The sequence below is a fragment of the Pezoporus flaviventris genome, unplaced genomic scaffold, assembly GCF_033815535.1.
Source record: "Pezoporus flaviventris isolate CSIRO_AGI_PZ_B2104156 unplaced genomic scaffold, CSIRO_AGI_Pfla_v1 ptg000037l, whole genome shotgun sequence".
NCBI lineage: Eukaryota > Metazoa > Chordata > Aves > Psittaciformes > Psittacidae > Pezoporus > Pezoporus flaviventris.
Genome location: NW_026892585.1, coordinates 6,429,406 through 6,449,054, shown reverse-complemented (window position 1 = coordinate 6,449,054; position 19,649 = coordinate 6,429,406). Strand labels below are relative to the sequence as shown.

Here is a 19,649-nt window from a genome sequence, read left to right as displayed (position 1 = left end):
TAACTTGTTCACTCACTCCCAGTGAGTGGTGCCAAGCTGACAACAATCAAGGTCCGTGTTCGTCTCCCCCCCCCCTCCCTGCACCGGGGCTCTCCCCTTCCCCGCTCCCGGAGGAACGGGGAGGAGGATCGAGAGAGTGCAACTCCTACGGGTTGAGACAAGAACAGTCCAGCAACAAATCACCACCGCTACTATCAGCTAAAACAATGATAAGGGAAAATAACAAGGGAAGAGAATACGATACCACCGGCCAAGAAAACGAGTTCCACCCGGAAGCTCCTGTCCTTCCGGGTAACTCCCAGTTACCCCCCACCCCGGGCATGACGTGCTGTGGTATGGAATACCTCCCCGGCTAGCCCGGGTCAGGCGCCCCGTCTCTGCTTCCTCACAGCTTCCCCTCCTCCCTGGCAGAGCATGAGCCTCACAGAGTCCTTGGTCAGGGTAAACATCACTTAGCAACAACCGAAAACATCGGCTTCACCAACGCTGTTCTCAAAACTAGAAGTCAAAACACAGCACTGCACCAGCTAACACAAAGGAAAAAACATGACTGCTACTGCTGAACCCAGGACACCAGCAGGTCAAAGGAAGTGATCCTGCCCCTCTACTCTGCTCTCATGAGACCCCGCTTAGAGTATTGTATGCATTCCTGGTGTCCTCAACATAAGGAGGACATGGAGCTGTTGGAGCAAGTCCAGTAGATGCTCAGGGGCTGCAGCACCTCCTGTATGGAGATAGGCTGAGAAGACTGGGGCTGTTCAGCCTGGAGAAGAGAAACTGCGTGAAGACCTCATAGCAACTTCCAGTGTCTGAAGGGGGCTACAAGGATGCTGGAGAGGGACTCTTCATCAGGGACTGTAGCGATAGGACAAGGGGTGATGGGTTCAGCTGAAACAGGGAATTTCAGGTTAGATTTAAGGCAGAAGTTCTTTCCTGTGAGGGTGGTGAGGTGCTGGCACAGGGTGCCCAGGGAAGTGGTGAATGCTCCATCCCTGGCAATGTTCAAGACCAGGCTGGGCAGAGCCTTGGGCAGCCTGGTCTAGTGTGAGGTGTCCTTGCCCACGGCAGGGGGTTGGAACTGGATGATCTCAAGCTTGTTTCCAGCCCAAACTGTTCTATATTCTATAGTGACTGAAGGTCATGAACATGCATAAACCTTCTAGTCAGGCTGATGCAGCTGTGCCACCTGGTGCCAACAGCTTTTGAAAATGCCACGAAAATGGAATATTTTTTAATTGGAAAACTGGGTGTATTCCCCTGCCCAACACAGGGGAAGAAGTAGCACTGAGAAGAACAGTAGCTCTCCTTTGAAAAAAACATGCCTTTTAGTTTGAGACCATCATTATATTATTGTTGTTGATGTGTAAAGCTGTGAAAAATTGCGGTGCTCTATATGAAAAGTTTATAAGGCTGATCTTTTCATGCTGAATAATCATGAGTTTGGTTCTTGCTGGTTTTTTCAAGTAGGTGCTAAACTACTGATAAGAGGCTTCAGAAACTGCTCTTCCCAGTAAATAGTTTGTTAAAAATAGGCTTGATTTTTCTAATATTCTTTTAAGTGGCATCCAAATCCTTATTTTCTATATTTCCTAGAGGAGGATTCAAACAGAAATTATCATCTGTGCTGGTTCTTTTCTCTATCTTTTAAGAAACAGAGTCACAATCTTATGGGCCCATACTTGCATGAACACATCAAGGTCAAAATGGAGCTTTGAGAAACAGCAGATGGAGAATACCAAATCCGTTAGCTAAGAACAATAGTAAAAAAATATTTAGTAGTCCAATCTATGTATTTAGGGAAAAATGCGATTAATATGTGTTTGAGTCATAAATGAAGATAATACACAGCAACAATCTGAAGAACAGCAATCTGAATTCAAGCCCAGGTTGGACAGAGCCTTAGGCAACATGTTCTGGAGTGAGGCATCCCTGCCCATGGTAGGGGGTTGGAACTGGATGATCTTAAGGTGTTTTTCCAACCCAAACCAGTCTGTGATTCTGTGAATGGAACTAGGAAGAGGAAGTGTGAAGACACTTTCAAATACAGACGCTTAGCACAAGAACATACTTCCTGCTGACTCTAGTAGTAATTATTTTTCCACATAAAATTTCATACTTAGGGTTTTCACCTTTTTCCTGAGATGTATCACTGTCTGGAAAGCTGATGGAGGCTTGCATATGCATAATAGGGACAAAACCAGGTGGATGTTAATTTCTTCTCAGAATAGAAAACAAGTCAAATCCTGCTATTTGTGAGGTACAGCGTATCAGAGAGTAAAATCCCTTTTTCTATCCTTTTTTTTCTAGTTTGCCATGATATGATTTAGATTTAGAGTTCTATTTGTGACAAATCATTTGTCAACATTTCCTTGCAAATTTCCCATGGAAGAATTAAGCCACACTGCTGTGGCAAATTTCTCTGCTGCTTCTGCAGCTGCCAGCTTAATATCTCTCTGTGTTCTCACTTTTCTTAGCAACAAATACGTTTCAGGCTTTTTTTGGTCCAAGAGGTTATGCTAGAACAATTTTAATGATCTGCTCAGTTTACGTTTGGTATCTGTTAAAACAGCAGATCCTGAGTTTTTCCCACAGGCTTTAACACATGTCGGCTCTTTTGGCTGCAGTGCTACTTTGTGCAACACAACTTTGCTGCATCCATCTCAAGGTGATTTTTAATCTAAACCACTTTCTCTATGGTTACCTGTGTGCCCCCCCCTTTCTGGCATACCTGAAATACACTGATAGCTGCCTGGGGGAGAAGGGGCTGCTTTCCCTGCCAAGAATTGATGTATCAGCAGCCTGAGAAATACCTTGTGCACACGACCATGGTTGACCCACCCCGAGTTCTGTCCTCTTGCATTCCAGGAAATACAAAGTGTTTGCTCTGTGGGAGGTATCATGGCTCACTGGTAGCATTGTGCTGAACAACTGATGAGGTACTCTGTCTGATTCTTTACAGTGCATTTGTTTCAAGCTGTTGGATGTTGGACACTAGTCAGTGTCTTGTTCACGATAAATATAAGGAAAGAATCATGTTTAAATTCTAAATTATTTATGCTATGATATCTATTTTACCAGCAGGTGTATATTATCCTGGAAATAAGTTTTACACTTTTTCATGTCAGTAGTGCTTGATGTTATTTCTGTATTATGTGTGTAGAGAAATCCAAGGTCCACTGCTCTGAAGCTGTTGTACCCATCTAGTCCCATTGTGTATGTAACCTTGCTTTCAGAGCGGAAGGGTTGTGTGAGATTCAGGATGTAAGGTGATGTGTTTCTCATGGTTGTTCTAGACCTTTATTTCAGTTTGTCTGTTTTTTCCAACTTCAAACGTAGGATTTGGCTTTGATTTCACACATTTGGAATCAAAGTCTGTATTTTTTCTTATGAGAAGTTTCAACTGTGCTTTTCCCCTGAATTTTCTGCTTGGACCTTTCACAAAAGTGAGCCGCTTTCTCTTTTCAGTTCCCCCATGCAGCTCTGCTACATGACTGTCTCTGGGATTGCCCCCTGCACCTGTAAGTACATTGCCAGTGAGATACAATGGGGTCTTGCACTATGGGTTGCTCACTTAAGCCTGTACACAGAATATTCAATAGAATCAATGAAAACGTCTACAAAGAAACCTCCAGCAGCAAAAGTACCCTGGCCTGGTACTATAGAATTGTAGAACAGTGTGGGCTGGAAAGGACCTTAAGATCATCCATTCCCAAACCCCTGCAATGGGCAGGGATGCATTCCGCTAGACCATATTGTTCCAAGGCCCGTCCAACCTGGCCTTGAACACTGCCAGGGATGGGGCAGCCACAGCTTCTCTGGTCACCCTGTGCCAGTGCCTCACCACCCTCACAGGAAAGAGCTTCTTCCTTATATCTAACCTGAAATTTCCCTGATTCAGTTTGAACCCATCACCCCTTGTCCTGTCACTGCAGTCGCTGATGAAGAGTCCCTCTCCAGCATCCTTGTAGCCCCCTTCAGACACTGGAAACTGCTCTGAGGTCTCCAGGCAGCTTCTCTTCTCCAGGCTGAACAGTCCCAACTTTCTTAGCCTGTCTTCATACATGTTTCAAAGCTCTCTTTACACATCCTTAGAACCTCTCAAGCACCTGCCTTCTTATGACAAGCCTCTTATTCTGCTTACACAGCCGTTAACGCAGCTTTCTACTTTACGTTCTTTAAAGCTACATTCTTCTTTGAGTTACGAGTGTCGAAACACTGGCTTGAGACAATACTGTCTTTAGGCAGAGGAAGTCTCAAGCCTCAGTTTCAGGTAATGGGCTCAAATCTGAACAGAGGACCTCCTTAATATCTTGTGGTGAATTGGTGTTGGAAGTCTGCAAAGGTTCTATTTAGCCCCTTCCTTTGTGTGTGAAATGAGTGAAGCAGAGGCTGTATATTGGAAGAAGAGGAAAATAATTTCTACTACCTGATCTTAGAGTATTTCTAAGTATGAATACAAAGAAAGTGGAAAACACAGGGAACCAAGTAATGGGCTGCAGTTCATTCCTTACATGTAATATCACTTAGATTCTTAGCAGCAAAAGTGAGTTTTGGAAGCAATACTTATATTTTGATGTCCATCCCCATCTAGTGTTTGTAACCATTATAAGCAAAATCATCTATCGCTATTGTCTCCTGATTCCTTTTATCTTCCCTGCCTCCAGCAGAGTGCTTTTTGCATAGCACTGACTTTTCTTTGCTGGAAGAAGACACTCTTTTCTAAGGAACTGCAGTCTTTTGGACTTCGTGGCTAATACACAAATGTTCCTTTTACGCTATCCTCCAGGAATTCACAGTCTAGCTACTGAACTAATAAGGAATCTCTGTCAATGAAGTTAGTTAAGGTTAGGCACTGTTTGTCTTCAGCCTCTTGCAACCTGTAATATTGTGAGTCTTAGATAATGCACAGCTCTTCAGCGGGCTGCACATCAGCATACCTGATATGTGTACAAGTACTAGCAAATAAGCTGGCATCAAATATTTTCATGTGCTAGTGCTTTTCCTTTTGGTTCTTAGGTCTGTGTAGAAGTCACAGTATTTGTATTAACGCAGCTGACTTTAATGACAAGCTGAGATAAGAGCAAAAATAGAAATATGAAATAAAAACCTACATTTGAAAAGCTTTGTGCAAGAAAGGTAAAAGCAGATTTGCCCATCTGGGTGACTGGAAATGCAGTGAAGCTTGTTCGTCTTTAAAGTAAGTAACCACACTGTTAAGTCATCCAAAATATGGAAGGTGCAGTTCCAGTTATTCCAAGGGAAAGGAAGATGAGGTCAATCGCCAATAAAATATCACCACTTGTGATTCTCTTTGATGAATATTTAATATCAAAACCCACTTTTAACTCTCAAGGAAATGTGACTTATTTTATATGTATACAATTGCATTATTGGAAATAAAACAACATTAAACCCCAGTGGGACTTGGTAGTTTCTTGGTAGTTTTTAAGATTTCTCCTCTAGAAAGAATAGTATTTCTCATTTCTCTTTTGCAAAAGATTTCCATTTTATTTCTATCTTTCTAGGGGAGAAAAAAAAATAAAGGATTGTTCTGTTTTTAAATATATTCACCTTATTTCAGGTTGTATTCCTGGATATATCCACCCTAATTTCTGCCCGGGGCAGTGGTGCAGTCACTGTCCCTGGAAGTGTTCACACACCATGTAGACAAAGTCCTCAGTGCCATGGGTTAGTGGTGGCCTTGGCAATGCTGAGGAATGTTTGGACTGCATGAGCTTAAAGGTCTTTTCCAACCTGGCTGATTCTATGATTCTGTGGTACTGCTTTTAATAGTATCATTGTTGGATATTATCTCTTGTACACTGGGGCAGTGTAAGCATCTAGAAAATTCAGAAGAGCGTATCTGAGTTTACAGAAGACAGCAGCTGTTACGCACCAAATATGAATATGCTTTATTCTTTGTAGTGATTATGGGTGGCTATGTACAGTTTCAGTAAGGGCCATTAATCTTTTAGAAGACTCGAGCAACAGTTATAGTACTGTTTGTTGGGGATTTTAATTTCCTAATTGTATCTTTGCTCTGTGTTTCACTATTCCACTCTCCACAGTTAAGAATAAGCATTTACTAGAATATTTCACCAGAAGCCATAAGCTACATTGGTACTCTCTGATTTTCATTAAATGATAACTGTATATTCCACTTATGTCTTCTGGGCCTTGGAATACGCACTCTATAATTCACTGCTCCATGTAGCTTTCTCATAACTGCTGTCTATTTCCATTTAGCTGTAACTCCTGTGTTCTCTTGACATTCACTTTCAGGCATTTTTAAGCGTTGTTATGAAGTGGGGATAAGTCAAATTAAATTGTAAATGAAAGACATGAACTTTGTTGGTATTGGAGTAGAGGGCAGTCACTGTACCTTGTGAGCAATGTGGCGCCAAAATAATCTTGGATATCTACAAAATGCATAAAAAACCCTAAACTGTGGGAAGGCATGAGAGAAAAATGGAGGCAAAGGCAAGAGAGAATACACATGTGACAAGATGTTGGGAATTACTGTGCTGAACTCTCTCTAAATAGGAATTCAAGAGAGAATAGTTATGAATTTTATTCCTTAGTTACATTGCATCTTCATCCAAACAGAAGTAACAATGGAGATAATAGCTCAGCAAGGGGTTTTTTATATGAAGAAGCTGTGTAGTCCAAAAGCCTAGGGGAATTTTCTTGGAAAAACTGCCTGAAAATCAAGTCTTAACTTCTTTTGTTTGCTTTAAAGATTCAGTACTGCCCAGAACACATGGGGAGAACTGAATTGCCACAGAAATGCTGGGTTTCTCAAAACCTTTTGTTATGGTAGATAAATCTTCCAGAGTTGTAGGATGTAGTTTGCTATAAAAAAATCTTTACTGTTAATGAGATTATATTTTATGGCTGAATGGAGTTTACTTCTCCCCTACTCCCTCATCCCCAATTTCTGCTAATTTCTTATTTAGTACTTTAATGTAGTAGCAGTGTGACCATTTATCATCATAGGGACAGTCAGTTTGTAGATACAGAACTAGCTGAGCATGGTAGAATACAGCGGGGGATGGCCTTTTTACTGTGCCTTGAAACTGTCCTTATAATAGTTGGAAGAACTCACAGTTGGGTGAAATACAAAGCTTACTGTTAGTTAATACTGGCAATCAGAGGTGTAATGTTCCTGTTTTGTGTGATTTACACTGAAAGAGAGCATCTAGAAACACTGTGGCTTTTAAAGGAGAGTTTAATCCCTATGTTTTTTAAATGCTGGAAATACAGGTTTCCAGTTCCCTTCTCCTCCCTACACATCAAGCTTTCAGTAGCATTTAAGATGCGATGCTTACTGATCTGCAGTGGGCACTCATCTGCAGGTATGACTCTGAAAGCTCCCGTTTTGTGTTTTAAGGAATAGCTTTATCCATAACATAGCAGTGAAGTTCCATATGAACAAGATGTGAATGTCTTTTCGGAAGCTTCAGAGTTGGAAGCTTTGATTAGGATGGCATTTTGCAGAGATTCTCTCTTTATGGTATAAAGACAATTGAAGGACAAGCAAAATAGGTGTATGTGTTTATAGCAGATTGTGAGGTTTTGGACCACCTTTCACCACTCAGGATACATTATTGTTGAATAGCAGGATTTACATTTTAATGGCCTGGAGTTTGTTTTCATATTCATACTCTCTTACAGAGATTGGCTATATGGCTGATATTAGAATGTGACTTCCGGAAAGAGGCATAAAATGACCTGAGGATTAGCAGAATGCAGCAGTGCTTCAAAGATTTTATCCCCTATTCTTCCAAGATACAAGCACATACTTAATTTTGCTGGTAGTAGTTTGTACAGAGGTGGTTAATCTGGTGTAGGACCACAGCATGGACAAACAGGTTTAGTTGCTTGAACTTACAGTGTTCTTTGTTAATATCTTGTTCTTTCTGGTTTTCTTTGGATTTGAGCTGTTGAAATCTGCAAAGCTCAACAGGGAACACATAATTATAACTCACAGTCATTACCAATGCCATTTCCAGTTATATCTTAAATGCATGCTTGAAGTAATTGTATTAAGATGCTGGGGTTTATTAAATTTTTGCAATCTCCGAGTTATCCTCCAGAGCTCACAGATTAACATGGTTCAATATCTGTTTTAGAAACTGTTTCTTGCCTATCTTAGTTTCAACTGCACTTCAACTGATGTTTATCCTTTCTTACATTTCCAGACAGTATGAAAAGCTTTTCCTCTGCGGCAGATGATGACAAAGCTCCCTTCGAATTGACTTTGTGTTGTCAGTGACCTCCATGTACTGAAAACTTCAGGTAAGTTTTACTTTTCTTACACTTTACGTGTCAAGGAACAAAAATAACATGTTTTTTTTAGCCCATTGGCCTCCAGAAAAAAATGGGGAAAAAGAACAAGATAGTGTTCTATCTGGAAGATGCCAAATTAATTGAGGTAGACTTCAATATTGTTTTATATAAACCTACTTGAAAAGAGACTAAAATAACATAATTGCTACAAACGTAAGTGAGGAATGAAAGGGAAACTAAGAAAACTAATTGGGGTTTCAAGTGTGTATAGCAGTACAGAAGGAGGAAGTGGTTTGTGTGATTACTGTCAGGAGTGCAGTAGCACAGGGACACTGAGCCTGATTTGAGCTAGCATCTGGTAAGAAGAAGAGGACACAGACCTGTCAGTGTTGTCATTTAAAGAGATAATGATAGAGTTGATGACTGATTCACTCGGTGATGCAGCTCTTCAGTAGCCTTAGCAGTGATTTTCCTTTAAATAGCTTTAATTGAGAACTGTGACAAATTTCCAGTAAAATCTCAGTTATGTTTTCTTTTGATGACAGAGGCTGTATATTTTTTGAAGGGAAAAAATAGTTACTACACAGCCTTTTTGATTTGTTCTCCTCTCATCATACAATGAGGGAGGTGATATAAGAAGTTTGTGGTTTTGTCCAGACGTGCAATTTATCCAACTTGGAGAACGGCAGCTTATGAAAATCCATCTCTCAAAGAACCGTGTGACAGCTGTAACAGAGCTTGTTTCATTTGATACCTCTGTTACATTGGAACTTCAAATTCAACTTGACTCTGAGGGGGTCCAGAAAAGGGTTAGACATGGGCTTTATCACTTACCATTTTAAGTTCTCACGATCAAATGTGGTCAGGGTACCAGTTGGTTTTTCTGTTAAAGCCAGATCCTGAGCAAATGAGTCACTTGTTACAGAGCTTCATATATAACAAAAGTCTGAATTTAAGCTGTAAGGCTTATATCCATAAAATACAGAGCTATCTCAGACATCTGTAAAATCTCTTTCTATGATGCCCACACCAACACAGAAAATCTCTTGTGGCTTCAGTTGCTCTAGTATAACCAATGTAATGTAAAAAATTAGGATTATGGCAGGGAAAATTGACACTAAACTGTACTTTCTTTCTGAGCATGTCAGCTGATCTAACACTAGAGATTACCAAATCTAAGTTAAAAAGCAAGAAAAACACAGTGCTATTTATCCTTGGTGGAATTTTAGATGGCATGGTTTAGTGAGAGGTGTCCCTGCCCATAGCAGGGGGGTTGACACTAGATGATCTTAAGGTCCTTTCCAACCCTAACTATTCTATGATTCTGTGGTATCCTAAGAACAAACTGTGGTGAAAATCAGCATAGGCGATGAATCAACTCAGTGAGAAGATAAAAATAAACCCTGTGCTGTCTTCTGTACTTGAAGTATCTAATAAGCTATATTCTAAACCCTTGTCTGTAGTATGTAAATAACTTGAGGGTGGAAAAGTGGGAGAAGTGGTAAAGGGAAAAGGTGCTTCAACAGCACTGAGGAAATTAAAGTCTCAGGGAAACACTCAGGAGAAAGCAGAGACTACATTAAATTAGGAAAATATTCTAGAGCCATGCAGTTATGTTTATGATGCAGATGTGGTTTGGTCTTAGCCCTTGCATTCAACAAGGAAGATCTGCTGATATAGGCAAATACTGTCTACAGCAGGGCTTAATTTGTGGTCAAGCAGAGATACCACAAATAATCTTCTGTGGATAGTAACCACATAGTTTGCATTTATTTGATAACTGTTGGCAGCATTTGGCTGCAAGCTGTTCTGTCTGCTACAGCCGTGATATCCAGGTATGCGCATTGGTCACCATGCTCCAAGTCTTGCTGTGCAAAAAGTACACATCTCGTAAGCAAAACCAAGAAAATGTGGTTAGTGTGGTTGAAATCATCAGCGTTTCATCAAAGAATCCAAATGAGTTGCTTATAGCCCTGGGGTCTCCAGTACCACCCTGGACCTGAAGTGCGTATTCTCATATACCTGCCTGAGGACAAACTTTATGTAGCCTGCTTCTTTCGTAAGACCATGTGTATTTGTCACATTTGGAGGTGCAAGTAGTGGAGCCCATGCAGCTTCATGCACTGAGGCAAGGTGCATTCAATACTGAACTGCACGTCAGCATTCGTTGATATATGTAGCATTAGCCTGAGAGTAAGGAAGTTGAAACTGTTGCTGAAATAGAAATTGTGAAGAAACTAGCACTCTGCAAAATGAAGGAAGCATCAGTTAGGCACCAAAACAAAGCAGGAGAATCTGCAATTCCAGCTTTGTGGAAAAGCAGGCAGAAGTCTAGTCAAAACCACACATGGCTATTGAGGATATTGGGCCTATTGCACTTTAGGAACAGCTCTTTGGGCAGACACAATCTCAGAGAGGGATGTTTTGACTTGTAGCCTCTGCTGTCTTCCACACCCAAAGAAACTGGAGTCCTATTTTCGAGGTGGTTCAAAGGGCCTTTCTTACCGGCTCACAGTGAGGTTACATGTGATAATGCAATTTGGTCCCTGCAGTTGTGTCTAATGCCATTGATGTGGGCTGTTAGAATACAGGTTTGCCAAAAAAAAAAGTCTTATTGCAAGAAGTTCAGATGGTGAACATTTAAGGCAGATTGCACAGCTCTGTGTTGTAAATGGGCCATATTAAAACAATCTGCACATACTTCCTAGTTAAAAAGCCTCTCAAATATTACATGAAATGGTCTTAATGGCTTTTCAATGATAGCAAATTTCTCCTTTCTATGAAATATACAAGTGTTGGCTTGATTTTTCAGTCAATAGTAAGCACGCATCTGTTAAGATACAGTTGTTTGGTTTGTATTCACCAGGACAGCAAATGCACCTAATTATTTTCCAGGTTGGTATCTCCTGGTAATACACTAGCTCTGCATGTTTCACAAACTATGAGTATTTGTACAATACTGTTAGTGAGAACAAGTAATCTCACCAGTAACAAAAGAGATGTGTTAAGCTCTGTTAACTGTGGTTGTTGTGGGGGATATGGTGTACAATTTAGTACAAAAATGAGGTGGCTACAGCTCATTTAGATATGCCAAAGGGATGTCCTATTGCAGGAGGCAAAGGCTTTATAGAGTTGTTCCCCTGTCAGCTATGACAGCAGTGCTGAGGTATGAGAAAAAGCAGATAGCCCTGGCTCATGTACTGCAAAAGCTCAAAGCTGCTTTCAGAAAGGCTATCGTGGTGTCTGCTGTTTCAGGTGCTTCTTCCTTCTCTTCCAAATGCTTCTATTTGGCATTTGCATGGCGAGTATACTTTCACAATCCGTGGGCAGGTTCTCCAGGCAACTACAGCCCTGGTTTATGGTTTATAATTGTCAGTCTGTGATCCTATTAAGGAATGTGGTAGCATCTCTCCATATATACAATGGAACTACTTGAAATGGAGAATAATTATTTGTGAGTCATTCATGTTCTTATACTGATTATGTGGGGTTTTGTGAGTTCACTTGCGTTATACTAGTTTGCAATAAAATTATGGTGAGAATAGAATTCTGAATTACAGTTCTAAACTTAGGTTTGATTGCATGCTAGTATCTAATGGGAAGTTTAAGCAACATTCCCTTTTCCTTCCCCATATATTAAAAATGGATTTAAAGCAGTGTCTGAGAGTGAAATAAAAATCTGATATTATCATATTGGAATCATACACTTTGCCCTGGGGAAACTGATCACATTTGTTCTGGGAGATTAATTTAAGTCTTTTTGAATGATTTTCATTATGATCTCAATAATTAATGAAATTGTAGGTTAAATATTAAATTCAGGTGGATATAAGCACATATTAATAAATTAAAACACACAAAGTGTTATATGCTCACAGAACTGAGAGAAAAAAGAATCTGTTAGATCATTCTGTTCCAGAAGTTTCCTGAAATTGGTATTAAACTGTTTTCAGAAGCAGTCTGCAGGGGGGAAAATGCCACGTTGACACTCAGCAGGCTGAAGGTCAGTTCTGGCTTCAGTTCCTCAGGAACAGTTCAGGATGTTAGGAAGGTTTTTTTTACTGGAATTCAACCTTCAGAGAAACGTCTGAGTCTTTTGTACGACACCTTTGCTATCACCGTGTCCACAACTCAAACCCTGCGTTGTGTCAGGCAGAACAGATGGAAGCTTTCCGGTAAAGAGAGGGAAACTTGAATCACTGAAGTGAACATTATCGCGGTGGGTTGGAATTAATGAATTGTGTATCTTCCGGAGAGAAACTTAAGTAACACAATAGCCCAAGGTGGATGGTGGCCTTCGAGACCCTTTGTGAAGGTTGTGTCTGCGTATATGTTGCAGAGAGGGTGAAATTTGGAGGCAGAACAAAGGTTCCTCTTTGGATCTGGGAGCTTTGCTAGTGCAGCAATGCCAGCCCTTCCTCCAGCTTTGTTCATGATTAGCAGGCCTGACCCAGGGCCATTTCACATCTCTGCAAGAGAGAGTTCCTTCAGTGGCTGATATACGTAGAGCCAGTCAGCATTAACTTTGTGAATTGAGCCCAGGGTGAGTCTGTTCCCTAGGTGTTCTGTGTTGGTTACCTCACGGAACCATTCTCCCCGGTGCTTAGAAGGAAGAACATCTTATGGTCTGCCTGATTCTTAAGTGGACCTGAAGAAGGGTTCCAGTTTTAATTTCTTTCTGGTCATTAAAAACAAGATTTCCATCTACTGAATAATTAAATTTGAACAGAGGGATAAATAACAAAGCAAGTATACACCAAATCATTGCATATGTCTTCAGTTTGGCTCAAGACTTCTTGCTATTTGTCAGCTTACTTTCTTCTTTCTTCCTTCTTCCCAGCACTGCCATGGGAGAGCTTCTCAGTTTTGAACAGGATTTTCAAAGATGTTGTTTATACCTGTTGTATCTAACTGGAAGCACTCTGCAATACCTCCCTCTAGCATCTGTTCCTTCTTTTGTGTAAAACAGCAGAAATTACTCCTTCCATTTTATTGCTGCTTGTAGTTGGTTTAGACATGATGGTGATGCTTTAGTTCTGCAGTCAAATGGAACCCTTGCCATTGACCATTCTTGCGGTGTTCTTAAGCTGTGGTAGGGTCTAAGGCCTTTTGCTGTGAACAGTCCAGTGTGTCTGTGCTCAGCAGCATTACTAAGCACAATTGTTGTGCTTAGATGTTTAAACATTTTTTCTTTATAATGTGTGAATGATCCAGTTTGAATGGTTTTGGCCTGGAAAAAACATTAGCTTGTGCAGAGGGTCTAAAACCATCATTAAATAGAGAAAGAATAAACCAAAGATAATGAAATATCTAGGTTATTGAAAGTTATTGCAAGTTATTATGTTTCCCAGCCAGAAGTATATAAAGTTGATCTCCAGAGTGTGACCACATGTACATGAACCCACTGTGCTCATGAAACCTATTGCCTGTACCACATTGCTACCTGATTTATGCACATAACAAGAGATTGCTACTTATGTTGATCAAACCCTAAAGAATTAAGGGTTTTTTTACTTCCCTTCTCTAGAAGCTTGTTTTGTTCAGCAAAACCCTTGATTTAATGATGCTTATCACTGCATTAGACAAAATGGAACAGAATTAATATAGTGTATTTGTCATGATACAATTTATCACTTGTAAGCTGTACCTTCTCACAAGTATGATAACCATATGGATCCAAAGTATAAAGGAGCAGAATACATTTGCCAGTCTACAGAACCACACTTTTGGTAAAAAATTCCATGAAAATTCCTGTACCAAAGGTATTGATTTTCTCTGTCTTTGATTATCCTTTATTTTTTCAAAACATGCACTATTACATCTCAGAGAAGGAGTTTCAAATATATCTCTGTAAAAGCATGCACAGGTATCTGAGGACACTGGGAAAATATTGCAATACTTAAATGCAGCAAGATGCCATCTTGATAGCCAAAGTTAGATCTTCATTTAGTATAAATCCAGGTATAAATAGCAATAGCTCTGCTGGGTTTTGTGATCTACAGCAATAAAGTGTCTATCACAGAGCAGATTAGTATAATATAATTAAAATATTGAAGTTAAGATAATCTGACTGGGTTAATGAAAAGAGAAATGAATAACACCGAGTGGTTTTGGTGTCTTGGATGAGTTTGCTTTTAATTAGATTGATACTAATTTGACATAATTATCCTGTATACAGTTAGCATCAAAAAAGAGCCCTGAGCAGAAACTGGCACTTGAACAATAACTTTTTGCTAATGAGGAAAGAGAAATGGATACCATGCACTGTGTGTGCAGTTTAACAGAATACCACAGCAACTGTATCAAGTTATTTTCAAATAAGCATTCACCAAGTGTGCTATGGCCACACACATTCTTGTATAGGCATTTTGCACTATTCAACCTAGTGTTCTGTTACTGAGTTAGAAAAGTCTTCAATATTAAATCACTGAAAGATTAACTTTAGATATTAACCAGACAAAATAAAACCAAAAGACCCATCATGTGTCTATTTATCCTTTTTTAATTTTCATTCAATCCCAGACTGGTTTGGATTGGAAAGGACCTTAAGATCATCCAGTTCCAAGGCTCTGCCATGGGCAGGGACACCTTCTGCTAGACCTGGTTGTTCCAAGCCCCGTCCATCCTGGCCTTGAACACTGCCAGGGATGGGGCAGCCACAGCTTCTCTGGGCACTCTGTACCAGTGCCTCACCACCCTCACATTCAAGAATTTCATCCTTGTATCTAACCTGAACTTCCCCTGTTTCAGTTTGAGCCCATCACCCCTTGTCCTATCACTACAGTCCCTGATGAAGAGTCCCTCTCCAGCATCCTTGTAGCCCCCTGCTGGAAGCTGCTCTGCGGTCTCCACACAGCTTCCTCTTCTCCAGGCTGAACAGCCCCAATGTTCTCAGCCTGTCTTTGTATGGGAGGTTCTCCAGTCCTCTGATCATCCTCGTGGCCTTCTCTGGACCTGCTCCAACAGCTCCATGTCCTTCTTATGCTGAGGACACCAGCAATGCACACAGTGCTGCAATTGGGGTCTCATGAGAATAGAGTAGAGGGGCAGGATCATCTCCTTCGACCTGATGGTCACACTGTTTTTGATGCAGCCCAGGATAAACTAAACTGGGAAGAGAGGGAAATGAATGCCTAGTAAGTATGTACAATGTAGTTTAAAAACTAGGTTGTGAAAGTTATGTTCTGGTTAAGAGCACAGTGTGTTTTATGTCAGGTACTTTATACTGAATGGGACAATTTCAAAACTCCCTAATGGAGCAGGATCAAGCATTAGCTGTATAAATTCCATATAAAGATATTTATATTTCTGTTCATAAAGCAAAGAAACCTTTGAATAATGTAGAGAAAATGTATTAGAATTACGAAGGTGTTTCAGTGTGTGCTTAGCTGATACATAACCCCCATATGTAACTCAGGAAAGTTGTTTTATAGTGCCTTCCTGAGTAAGGATGGCTTTACAAGGCCACAGATTGAGTTGTGGTTGATTTCCACCCCGGGTATTAAGTTTGTTTGTCAGGAATTTCTTGGCTTCTCTGGCCACATTCAAAACGAATTCATTTCTTCTTTAAAGTAATTGGTTTACATATTTATGTAGAAATTGCCATATCTCCTCCCAAGAATATCTCCCCAGTAGAAGAGGCTGAAGTGATTGCGTTATTGATCGTGACAAAAAGGAAAAGGCAAATTGCCTCATTTTAGAAACATAGCTTATAAGTTCCCGAGCTGGAGGTCTAGGCTTTCTGTGAGCAATCAAAACCATGAAACTCCTTCAGAGAGCACGTAGAGCTTGACTCCAGCTGGGTGCAAACTAATGTTTCCCAGAGAACTGTCTCTCTCTGTCCTGATTGCATGTGGGAGTCAGAAACATTCAACTTTGCAAGGAAAGCTTGATACTGTTCTTTTGCTGTGTCACATTTTGCTTTTACATGGTATGTTTCTAACTAAAATCTCTATTTAGACTAATATAAGTCTCTTTGAAGCCTAATGATAGGTACGTAGTGGTTTTTACATTTCAGGCAGGTTTGATGCTATTTGCTGTTCAAATGGAAATAAAGGTGTTCCCTACACAGGGCTCTCACTGTCAGATAAAAGTGATATTAAGTAGCTTTGGTATGTGCCCATCTGGGAGCTTCTTTCTTACTGAGTTACTTTTGCAGTGAGCAGAGGAACCATACAGTGGTGAGGTTAGCGCTGTACATGGCTCAGCAATTTCCTTACTGCCCTCAGACTTGCTGGGTCTGGGCTGCAACAAGGAATCTTCTCCCCTTTCTTCTTTGAGCTTTTATCACTTCATCTTGTTCTGCAAAGGGAAAAAGAACCCCCAGGTATTAGGGTTTAGTTCATGGAGATTTGATCACACCAGATACAAATCGATGCAATTGGAACAGTGTGGACATAGCTGGGAAAGGTTTCTTCTTGTGCAAGGTCACTTCTAGTCCTCAAATGGACTAAATGGCAGACCAGCAAGTTGTGTTCAGTGGCTTGGTCAGCATGTGCTTGCAGAGTAGCCTGTGACATTAAGTGAATACTTTGATAGTGATCATTCTGTATGTTTCTAGCCATCAGAAAGGCAAATGTCTAACCTAAGCTGGATGTTCAGAATTCCTCAGTCATCAGTGAAGTGATAATGGAACAGATCCTAGAACAGATCCTCCTGAAAGGTTTACTGAAATATATGGTTGACAGGGAGGTTGATGGGGCTTTTGTCTAATGGAAGGTGTCGCTGCCTGTGGCAGGAGGGTCGGAACTAGATGATTTATGAGGTCTGTTCCAACCTAAACCATTCTATCATTCTATGATTCTATGGTTCTGTAATTCTTATGATTCTGTGGATCTCTTTGAGCCTTTCATTTTAGGGGAGAAACACTCTGCCAACGTGCCTTTCTTCCCTGACCATACAGTGGGGCTAGATGAATTGATTTAGATTAAATGCCCGAGTTAGATGTTGAATAATGCTTGCTTTACATGGTGTCTCAATTTTTAGCAGTTCAATCAATTATGTAAATTGGAGACTTTGTGCTCTTTGTCTTCACTTGTTTCAGATTTAGCATTAGTTAACTGTCTGGGCCCTTTTAATCTCTCCTCTACAGCGCTGAAACTGGAGAAATTAAGTATGACATTTAATTTCTATGGGGACATGAAGTTATGTGTATGTATATTTGCTTAAAGAAGAGGGAATCGATATGAAAGACTGAGCATTACCTTGTGAAGCCTAGGGAGACCTGCAGTCCTGTTCCACTGAATTGATTTTGTGAGTACTGGGAATCCCTGTGCATTTTCCAGTGATTAAGCCTTGACGTTAAACCATGATTTCCTAATTCTGTTCAGTGGTGCCCATTAAAAGAAACAATATATTTTACATAAAAATTTTGTTTCAGCGCAATAGAGAAGAGTTAAAACTTAATTTTGAATACTTTGTAATGATTATTCAAAATTTGATTTATTTAGTTTGCATTCATATCTACCAGTTTAAAAAAACAAATCTTGCTTTCAGTCTTACCCAAAGTAGTTACCAGCTTGTTGTATTTCTCTGGTGTGAGACTGGCATCTGCTGGTAAGCTTCATGCAGAAGCTGAACCACAGAACAACCACCTTCTTTCTTGGTTTAGGTATCCTACAGCTGACAGGGTTTAGTTCATTAACTTGCAGAGGTAACCACTACTTCCTATAGAAATTACAGTTTGGGGTGTGGGGGAGTGTCTAGTGTGGAGCAGCTCTCTCCTGCTTCAGATTCAATGGGTAAAGAAATGTCTTTGAGTTAATGGAGTGTGATTTTAAATTGATCACTGATTTTTTTGCACTGTAGTTCAACAACAGTTTGCCTTCAGGTTTAGCCAGGATGCAATTCTTCACTGAAAATATCCTCCCAACAGGTGCAATAGTGCTTGAAAATGCCAAAGTTATTCAGTGGATGGTCTGACATTTGCAGAGTGCCTGTGCCCAGTGATTATATCTAATGTGTGTCTCTTGGTTCAAGGGGCAGTTGATCTCACATCTGAGAAACAGATATGGAATACTGCAACTTGAAAACATCTGGTTTATTTGTTGACTGTCAGCACAGCCTGTGGTGGCCAGCTCGGAGGAGTCTCACATTGTTAGACACGTAGGAGTGCTGTCTTAGGCACAGTTTTGGTCATTTTGTAAATCCTACTTAACATACTCATCTGCATCTTTAAAGATTGTAACACTTATAAAAGTGGTTCAAGATCCACAAATGTAATGGTGGCATTTGGGGAATCACAGGTGACGACAAAATTTATGTGGTTCTGCGGAAGTGTTCTGAGCAGCGTGGATTATGGCATGAGTTCTCTCTGTTAAGATCTATAGCTTTGTATTTTCTAGGTCTGGGTACATCCATTTCTGTGTTAAGAGCTGTGGTCCTTCCAATGAAATGTATGCAGTGATGAAAACCGTAGAGAAGATTCCGATTTTGTGCCTGCTTTTACCGTGCACGAGTGTGTCTAAAAATACTTGACTTTGCCATTGGAAAATAGCTGCAGACGAGGTAATTGCCTTGGCATCCACTGCCACACTCTGGCCATAAGGAGGCATTACCGTGAGCAATGGTTCCTTGCCAAAGAATTCCCAGTGTTGGGGGTTTTCCATTTTCAGCTAAGTTTCAATTTTCCAGTGATTTTAAACCTCTTAAATATTGTTTTAGCCTTAATTCTAGTTCGGAAGGTAGGGTGTTTGCTTGGAAAATATGAAATGTGCTTATGATAAAGGGCCCCAGGGCAGTGTTATGAAGTGAACTCCTTCCTCATTTTAGTGCTTATTTATAAGGGGAATATATATACTTATATTTGCCTTGCAAAGAAATATGCTCACTGTGATTTGTGATTTACACTGATATAGAATTCTTACTCAGGAGCTTCTTAAAGAAAAACCCTTGTGATTCTTAGGCATTTCACTAAAGATTGGCAAAATTCTCATGTGATTATGAATGCAGTGTTAGGTGCACTTTTAAAAGTAAAGATCAAGCTAAATTTGATGCTAGGAGGTGATAATTTTTAAAAAGAAATAAAGATTATAATATCTATTGAAGTGAATACATCATGAATAAATCATGGGCTGAGGAGGTTTTCAACAGGTACACGTTTCACAAAAATAACTTTGGCTGACAATTGTTTCCTTTGGAATCTGTCTCAGAGACTTGAGCATCCATATTTGCTGCTGATTTCATTCATATGGACAGGACATCAGTTAAATAGACTTTGTAAGCTTTCCTTTTGCCAAGATCTTTCCCCCTCTCCATCCTGCCCCATAAGAAGATATGCAAAGAAGGTAAAATTGGGGCTGAAGGGCAAAATATTGTAAAGGTGCATGAGAGAGAGCAAGTTAGGTGCCTGGCTCTGGGGT

At 40.3% G+C, this 19,649-nt stretch overlaps 1 long non-coding RNA gene across 2 annotated transcripts in view; it reads left to right on the top strand.

Moving 5' to 3' along the window:
- LOC133274972 (uncharacterized) overlaps positions 1 to 19,649 on the top strand; it is a 197,754-nt gene that overhangs the window by 29,957 nt on the left and 148,148 nt on the right. For both annotated transcript variants that reach the window (XR_009745346.1, XR_009745345.1), the window contains exon 2: positions 8,206 to 8,298. This is a non-coding gene — a long non-coding RNA (uncharacterized LOC133274972). The remainder of the gene's footprint in view (positions 1 to 8,205; positions 8,299 to 19,649) is intronic.